We start from the raw sequence: 9,647 nt of genomic DNA, 5'->3' as shown, positions 1-9,647 counted from the left end.
CTGAGACATTCAACAAGATCCTTGTTTTCTTGCCTGCATTGATGTCCTGTTCCTAAATAAACTACCCCTAGCCATGTCCTTATGCCGGCAATTGTTCCTGAAACCCAGATATGTTCTTTACAAGATGATTTAATTCTTTGCCAGTTTGTTCCCTGCCAATTTGATACCTACTCCTCCACCCTTTTTTTCCGTTCTCGTTCTGTTGCACCCTTCCCAGACGTAGCCTTCTATAAACGGCGGATCTTCTAGATCCCTGAGATGAGTCTCGCAAAGAGCGTACACACCTATTTTGTCATCCTTCAACTGCTGTTCTATCTCTAGCCATTTCGCTCTTTTTCTACCTCCTTGCATGTTTATGTAGCTGATCCTAGTGTTAAATTTCTTTTTTGTAATTTTCTTCCTCGACCTACTCTTTGCCATTTTGGGGGGCTCAGCCTCCATTATTACACTTTCTTCTGCTTCACTTCTAACTACCTCTGTGCATGGAGTCCTCGCGGACCCCCTAAAACAGCTACAGCCCTGCCTGCCAGGCGCCAGCCGATCTTTGCTCCCACCCTTCTGTTACAATGAATGCCATCTCGCTGAAAAGCCCTACCAAAACCTGCTTTATGCACCTCCCTGTTTACCTCAACCACTTAGAAACGCTTCTCCAGGCTTAACTTTCTTAAGTCCTGATTAACTGTCACCACGTCCTTTTCCAGCTTTCCGTTCAATCCTAGCACCTCTTGTACTGTACATACAACTATCTGCGTTTGCTGTGCTATCTCCCTGATCTCGTCAACTCCCTTAGCTAAACTTTCCACCACTCCTGCAGCGTCACCATTTAGGACATCGTTTAGCCCCGCGGCTACTATTACCATACTGTGCTCTGCGGAATTCTTCAACAGCCTATTTTTACTCTCTTTCAGCACTGCCCTCATTGTGGTCCGTGGGAAGGCTCCAACTAACTCTCTTATCACCCTTTACACGTTCCAAGATATCTTGCTTGCACCTGTTCATGTTAGAATTTCCGGCGATAAGCACCTGGGCCTTCTCTCTCCCTCTCCCAACTGTTGGCTCCTGCTTTCGGTTATCTGTGTCCTTATCTCTAAGATTTCCATTCTTCCTTACTTCCTTTTTTCTGGCTTCTTAGTAGCTGCTTCTAAATAACTCTGACGGTTCGGATCCGCCTGACCCACTTTGCTTATGCCTTCCATGCCAGTGCTGGCCCCAGCCACGTGGCCCGCACTGGAATGTTCGTCCTCGTTGGTTCCTAGGATAAAGTCGGCCCCTTTTTTTCCAATTTGAGGAAGCTGTCTAAGCAGTTTCTGATTTTCCGCCCTTAACAAACGTACTTCATTTTCTAAATCATCTACACGAGACACTAAACTGTCCCTTTCTTGATCAAATCTATCTAGACGCGCTCTCAGCACGCAACACCGACACAAAAAGTCGCTGCCTTACGCTTCACCTACAGAGTCAAAACGCGTTTCCTGGAGATTAACCTGCGCCTCACACTGAGTACATTTTACCTTCTTTTGATTGCACATCTTAAGCATGCATCGATTGAACTATATCTATTACGAATTCTCAGAATATACAAATCGCCAAAAGAAGACACAAGAAATGACTAGCAAACACGCGTTAAAAACCAATTCTGCGAATGCCAATAGCCTAGAAAAAAAGTACTTATCTACACAAGATAGTTAAAGAATGAACGCCAAGAAAACCTAGCTGCCGGCACGAAAAGCCAGGCCGCTAGGACAAAGAGCTAAAATCTATACTTTAGGCTGCACCTAACCTAACTAGCTGAAAACTAAATAAAGTTAATAAAAGAAAGAACTCATCTATTTGACGCTTCGGAAGCTCCCGCTGTCGCCAATCCGTCCGTTTCCGGTACCCACGTGCTATGGGAGGAGAGATGAAACACGCCTCCGCTCCACACGTCTGTCAACTGTCAACTTGCGGGCGCCAGTGAATAGCGCCCTCTCCGGCCAACGCCATGTGATTGGTAGGACAGAGTGTATAGCTCGCCAGGATATTTTCGTGTCATTGCGGCTTCTGCAAGCGGAAGCAACTCGATTTGAGCGCGCTCGCGTTATTTTTCGCACGCGTTGATGAAAGCTGCTCGCGCGCGCGCGCGCTGACCGCAGTTTACTTGCTTTGCGCGCGCTTTTGGCGCGCTTGGATTTCTGTGCTGAGAGAAAGCTGTCTTGCGCGCGCGCTCCTGCTTCTACTTTTCAAACCCGCACTTGGGCGAAGTGGTGTTTGAAGCGAGTGTGCAACAATGTACACGCTTCGACGTGGTTTTAAGAAAATAGCCGACAGCGATGACTATTTTCGCAGCGCAAATGTCAAAATGGGAGAGCTGTTAGTCTGCCATGTGCATTCTGTTAAGCAGGTTGTAGAAGACAACGCTGTTATCGTGAAGGCTAAGGGTGGGTTGCAGGTCAGCGACCACATCGTGTACGACGTGGGATTTGAGGCAAGTATTTCATTTTAATTATACCCATTTCATTAAGGCCCAAATCCGTAAGGCGCATGCAACCATTTGATGCGCTGTTGATTTAATTTCTGAAGAGCTTGCAGGTGTAATCTAGTTGGTGCCTATGAACTTAATAAAGGGAACGATGCTCCATGCACTACGGAGTGCACTCCTACAGGAAGTTGCTCTATGCACTACATGGAGGAAGGAAAGGGCCATCTAGTGTGAGTCTAGTAAAGCAGACTTTAGTCATGTGATCATGTTTACGTCACGCACGCGATCTTCTTCTTTTTTTAAAGCTTGATGAGGGAGGCGCGATTGGGCGCTGCTCAGTCAAAAGGCACAATGCGGGGAATGTAGAGTACAGTACGTGAGCGCCGCTTCTGTGCGTTCGCAATCTTTTGCTTTCGTTCTTTTTCTTCCGTTGCTTTGATGGGGTGTAATGCGGTGGCTGGTATTCGAGGCGATGCAAGGACTCGCAGTCCTGAGTTTTCTTCTTCGCAGCGCGCTGCAGGGATCGTGTGTAAGTTTTCCTCGTTGTAATGAAAACTTGGAGTATTGACCGTATGGGGGGCCGCTCATATATTGGGTACCTGAGCATGAGTTATTTGCGTACACGCGCGCCCACACACATCGTTTTGCAGTGGCGGAAAAGAACTGTTTAAACTGAGGGCACCTTCGGAGGAAGTGTGAAGTTGAAATTACACAAGATCTTGCTTAGCTTATGGAGAGACAATTTTTTGTCACTTTATAGCGTGTTGCATAATTAGAGGCGCGATGTAGAATGCTTCTCCAAGCTATATGGAGACAGCTACAGACGGGGACCCTCCCCAATCCAAATACATATCAAAATAAATAATAAGGATATGAATCCCTTCTGCCGGTTTGGCGGGGAGAAAGACAACTTCGAGCATATGATCTGGGCGTGCAAAGCGCACAAGCCTCCCTCAGAACTAAAGAAGCTTGGGACAAGCTAAGGTCCAGCGATGAACCTGGCATTCAGTTCAAGGCCGTCGAATGGGCCGGCGTTGCAAAAAGTCTCCACGGCCTGCGGTACGCTAGCTGACTTCCCCTATTCTTCCCACTTATATTGTGAATAAAGTTTTATCAGCCTCAGCAGCCCAGCTAAACCGTGGAATCCTCGCAGTTCACATTTTGCACAGAAATGGTATTTCGTCGCTTGTATTTTTAATACCAAATTTGTTTGGGGTACTTGCCTGATTCGATCAAAAGAAGTCAGATGTTCCCATCCGCGACGACGGCGAACGAGCCGCTGCCACAGCGATGGTACTGGTGGCGCCACCTCATGCTGCTTACAACAACTTGTTAGCTCCCTTTTTTTTCCTGCTACAAAGTTGTTGTTGCGCAAAATTTTTTACTTAAGGGATCATCAACTAGCCCGGCAACATGCTCTCCTCAAGACTTGTTGTAAGCAGCATGAGGTGGCGCCACCAGTGCAATCGCTGTGGCAGCGGCTTCATGGCGGCTCGTCTGGCGTCGTCGCCGCCGCATAAGATGGGAACATCTGACTTCTTCTGATCGAATCAGGCAAGTATCCCAAACAAATTTGGTATTAAAAAATAGACTGATATATGTTCGACTTGGTACACCAATGCTTGATTCTCAAAGACGAGATCTATACAAGTGCCTCGCGAGGTTGTCACAGCCGTGGGACGCGTTACGAGCGAGAGGAAGGGGATGTTCTCCCGCATAAGTGTGAAGAAATTCCTGTTTGTCTTCATGTCAACATTCGTCTCGCTCATGGCTCAGAAAGAACTGGCAGATAATTTCGCAGTGGCGAACGGCAGCGGCAATTTCGGCTCGGGCGGTGCACATATACAGATCCGCCGCCACCGATCTGGCTCTCTGATTGCCACCGCACAGGGGTTGCATTGGAGGAGGAGCGAAGAAAGGAATTAAGTTCGAGCCGGCGCTTTGACAACCGGAGACTCGCAGGAAGAGGGGGGAGGGGAGCGGCGTGTACACCCAGCGGCAAACGATGGGGGCAGAAGCGCGCGCAGCAAGCGGACAAAGCGATAAAGGGAGGAGGGAAGAGATAGCAGCGACTGACTGATGCTGCTGACGCCGATAGCAAGTCAACCCCAGCTGCGGAGTTGGTTTCAGGGACAATGCCGCCGATGCCGACGCAAACAATATGATACCTTCGCTTCCGCAGCGCCAAGAACCAGGTCTAGCCGTGGGAAGGTGGTCACGTATTCGTCGACGTACCGGGGCCTAGGTGAAATAACCGGCGCGTCGGCAACTGAAGAGCACCCTACCGCCACACAGGAACAGGGGGGGGGGGGACCCTCCCCTCCTCTTTCTGCATGGCGGCGACGGTGTTCTATGCAGTCACGTTATCTTGACTCTCTAGCAGCGTCAGCGGCATCCAGCGGTATCAGTCGGTCGCTGCTAGCGCTGGGGAGATGAAAGGGGGGCGGAGCTGGTTACGAGGCCGACGACGACGCCGACGCCGACGTGAAACCCTGGAACGGACGCCAAAGAGCTGCGCTCTAAAATACTGGCGACCAAATACCATTTCTGTGCAAAATTCGAACTGCGAGGATTCCGCCGTTTAGCTGGGAGAAGCATTCTACATCGCGCCTCTAATTGTGCAGCACGCTCATAAGAGGCGTAATCTAAGATGCAAAAGCTGCCCATTGAGCCAAGTACGAGCGCACAGAAGCAGTCAAACCTTTACCGCTACCTAAGCTGCCACTCAAGAGCCCATACCTAACTGCTAGGAAAAAGAAAATAATAAACAAAAGGCCTTATGTAATACCTCCAAAAAGGGGGTCTTTAAGGAAATAAAAATGAAATGAAGTAAACTCACATACATGCTCTGTGCTTTGTCGAGGGCAGCTCCAAGCAGTTACTGGTTTGAAATCGCGCTGTCTACGTTAGCTAGCCTGCCCGCTTGTCCTTTCATCGTTTCTGCACTTCCAGGGGGAAAAAATTGCGTGTGGGCTGAGCGCTTATCGCTATGCCGCGCTCCGGCGGCCAAGCATCTACCCAAGCTGCTTGCATCCTTCCCGCGCATTGGACTTAAAATTTCGACAGCTTGCAGCCACCCCCTCACGCCCTCTAATAAAAGTGAAAAAATAAAAATAAAAAAAAACACCCACAAGGCGCGCAGGAGTGCTATGTCACTTTCGAGTCGCTTGATTTCTAGCCCAGGACTTGTAAATATATCCTCCTTGCTCGGCGCCGCACTATGGTCACACCATTGCATACGCTAACATTTGGGTTTCAAAATTATCTGTGTTTGATTGCTTTGAAGAGAAAAAAAAAAGAAACTGCAGGTGCCCGTGTCTGCGTGCAGGCGTACCTTGATCCCGCGAACTAGCATCCACACCCCAGATTCTACACAATATTTGTAATTACTCGCTATATATATATATATATATATATATATATATATATATATATATATATATATATATATATATATATATATATATATATATATATATATATATATATATGGGACAGCGAGAGTAATTGTTACTTTCGTTTTGGTGAGGATGGAATGAACAAATTTGTGAGCCAAGCTTCAAGCAGCTAACAGACTTCTCGCCTGGCCTATACTGCGTCTCTTTGATGGGTATCGAACACTACAAATTTACTACAAGTGGAAAATCGCACGGATTTGTATTTATATGTCATACCAGAATTAGAAATCTCTAGGAAATGACTGTGGGGTTTTCTGAGCATTAATTTCTGCGATGCCAACATATTTTATGCGTTCCCTTCAGCAAGTTGTATAATGTTTATCACTAAATTTCTGTGAAGCCAGTGTGGCTAGCATTGCCTGACTTTCACAAAGTTAAACACAAGATACAGGGACACAACATAATATTTATTAGTTGCAGTTGTGAATAGTTACTAGCATCCTTTGCACTGTGTACAGTACCACTGCTTCTTCAAATCATTGCTGGTTACAGCAGCACAACACCTGCAAAATGTAAAAAACAAACAAGTAAAGTAAAGGAACCAATGTCCTATTGTAAAGGCAACCTGATTTTCACAGTTCATGTAGTTTTGTGAACATTCAAGCTGACATGCTTGTGTTAACTTTTGGGTATACACTGTACTTTCAATGACCATATTTTGAAATTTTTACGAGCAATAAGCTACTCTATCACTGAGTAAAAGACTGCACCATGAAGGAGCATAGATTTTTTCCACTACATTAATACGTTTGAAGTAGCAGAAAGCAATGCTGTTGACTGTTGCAAAAAATGTCTCACCAGTGAAACCACTCCAAACAATGGTTGCAACACACCATCTTTAGCTCACCATCATCTTTTTCCTTGCAGAGGCCACAATTCCACACTGCATTTTTCTTTTTTACAGCAACTGTAGTAAAAAATTCAAAGCTAAAGTTAAACACAAAATTATGCCGACGAGTAAATGGTTGTAGCACTGATGCATACCTGAAGCCATGAGCTGGGACCAGGCATCCGGGGTGAATATTTTTTCAACTGTGGCAGGGAAACCCTACAATCTAACAGTGCACTTGTCAAGGCCTCTGGCATAACATCAATGTCACCCTCATCGAGCAGGCATGCTCCATTCACCACACACTCACAAAGAGCCTTGTTAGAGACTGCAGCCAGTAGCACTGCAAAGACAAAATGAAAAACAAGTTAGGAGATGACAGATAGCACTGGGTGCTTTGTATTTACATTTTGCTTTGGCCTTTTCAGAGAGGCACTTGAAGGGCACAGGTCCATCGTCTTCAGTTTTCCTTGCTCTCTTGTAGCGGTTTTGGATAACTCGCTTTGGTGGGCGTCCTCGACTTTTCACTTCGGGGAGTCTTAGTTCACAAACTGAGCTAGATGCACATTTTTGGTTTGTAATGTTACTGCTGGAGCTGTGAGTTTGTGTGCCACTGAGGGTTTTTACTTGTTCTTGGGGTGCATTTTGTGTGGTTGGAGATTGCTCCAATTCTAGCACTACATTGGATGCAGTACGCAAGGTGCCTGTTCCCGAGGCATTATCTTCCTGCACATTTTCATGATCATTACCAAAATGTGTGAGAGTGGCATCTTTCAGCCAGTAGGCATTCAGTGATTCTAAAAAAGCAAGACGTGCTGCGAAGATGTCTGGCCGACAGTCGGCCAAGTTGTCTGCAGCATCTTTAAGCGTCCGCAATGGGTAATTATAATGTTGATTTCTGTTTATTTTTTCGAAAGAGGGCCCAGGCATGGAGAGCATTTCTGGTGCTTCTTCGTTGTTAGCTTCCGGGTTTGCTTTTGCAGCGGCACGCATGAACTCGAGTTGATATAATTTAGACCAACGCCTGTGAACAGCCTTTGTCAGGTCACGTAGAATGTCATATTTTGCACAAACAATTAGGAAATGCCGGCAAAGCAGCCTCATTTTTGAATAAGCAGTGCAACTACGTGTCTGACTCTGAAGAAAGACCTCATGCCATGTTTCGGTGCAACTTGATGAAACAGCGTATATTTGCTCAGATACAATTTTGACTTTTAGAGGGTCACCCGGCAGCTTTTTGTTTTCCTTCTTGATTAATATACAGACATAAGGTGTTAGAACTTTTGAACATTCTTTTTGCACATCTTTTGATTCTTGATGAGAATAAAAATCACAAGTTTTCAGCAATATAGTTTTGTGGCAGGTCTCTTGTTGCATATTCGCTGACATCTTCAAAATGTTGCGCAGAGTTTCATGAAGCTCTGAGGATGATGCCGCGGTTGCTGCTGACCTCTATATGTATGTCGTCAAAGCATTAGCTCGCGATCAGACCTCTCGTGTGCTTTTTAGTGAGTTAGTAATTCACACGTGCCCACAGCACGCAGCGCGAAACTTTTGTCCGCGGTTGCTGCAGGCCTCTATTAGTATGTCGTCAAAGGCATTAGCCTGCGATCAGATCTCTCATGTGCTTTTTAGTGAGTCAGTAATTCACACGTGGTCACAGCACACAGCGAAATTCACACGTGCCTGCAGCGGGAAACTTTTGTCCGCGGTTGCTGCAGGCCTCTATACGTATGTCAAAGGCATTAGCCTGCGATCAGACCTCTCGTGTGCTTTCTAGTGAGTTAGTAATCCACACGTGGCCACAGCACGCAGCGCGAAACTTTTGTCCGCGGTTTGCTGCAGGCCTCTATACGCATGTTGTCAAAAGCATTAGCCTGCGGTCAGACCTCTCGTGTGCTTTTTAGTCAGTTAGTAATTCACACGTGGCCGCAGCACGCAGCTCAAAACTTTTGTCCGCGGTTTGCTGCACGCAATTCACACGTGCCCACAGCGCGTAGCGCGAAACTTTTCTCGGCGGTTTGCTGCAGGCCTCTATACGTATGTCGTCAAAGGCATTAGCCTGCGATCAGACCTCTCATGTGCTTTTTAGGGAGTTAGTAATTCACACATGGCCACAGCTCGCAACGTGAATTTTTTGTCCGCGGTTTGCTGCAGGCCTCTATACGTAGTATGTACGTACCTTTGGTTAGGTCGAATGCCGGTGCCAGTAGTTCTGGGCTGTCTTCCATGCTTGCAGGTAAAAGTGGCATTGGCAAACCGAAGCTTGCTGTGAAATTTTTCCGCCTCCGCTGACAAGTGGGCATTGACTACTTCTACGGACTTCGTTGTTTTCTTAACAAATAAAGAATTTGTCTGTACTTGGAAGTCATGCAGAACGGTGTCAAACGCATCAAATGAATCGAACCGCATACCCACGGTAATATTCATGAGTGTGCGGGCGAACGCACATGTTAAAAGCGTGGTCGCGCAGTATATTATGTTTCTCTTCGTCTATCCGCCGGTGGCCGGCTCCTCGCGCAGAGGGTCATGAGGTGCGGTCACGTGACACATAATTTGAATAAAATTAACTAGGAGGCGCCACAAACTACGTAGTGCACATAGCCAAATCCGCTGTTGGTGCACACCATAGTGCATGGAGCATTACTCTAATTAAAAAATACGTGGGCTCGTTCGCATCTTTGGCGCGCTTTTCGTCATATGCCGATATATTAATTTTGATGCCGATTGTTGTGCAATTGCATACTCTGAACAATTTATACGTACCTTCCACCTGAAGATTGTGCATTCACGTCTATACAAAGAAACATCAACCCTTCTGCTGTAAACGAGATATTTTCGGTATTTAATTTTTGTTAATCGCATTCAGCTGCTAATAACTGGTCCCGCAATTGATCGAGTA

General features: G+C 46.4%; 1 pseudogene; it reads right to left on the bottom strand.

The window, feature by feature from the left end:
• Positions 1-6,349: 6,349 nt before the first annotated feature.
• LOC146184832 (uncharacterized) lies at positions 6,350-8,976 on the bottom strand (annotated as a pseudogene).
• Positions 8,977-9,647: the final 671 nt, after the last annotated feature.

This window comes from Amblyomma maculatum, chromosome 7 (genome assembly GCF_055883805.1).
Source record: "Amblyomma maculatum isolate TAMU_Amacu chromosome 7, ASM5588380v1, whole genome shotgun sequence".
In the NCBI taxonomy this organism is placed as follows: domain Eukaryota; kingdom Metazoa; phylum Arthropoda; class Arachnida; order Ixodida; family Ixodidae; genus Amblyomma; species Amblyomma maculatum.
Note: the sequence above shows the minus strand (reverse complement) of the source record. Positions and strands in the feature narration are given on the sequence as shown.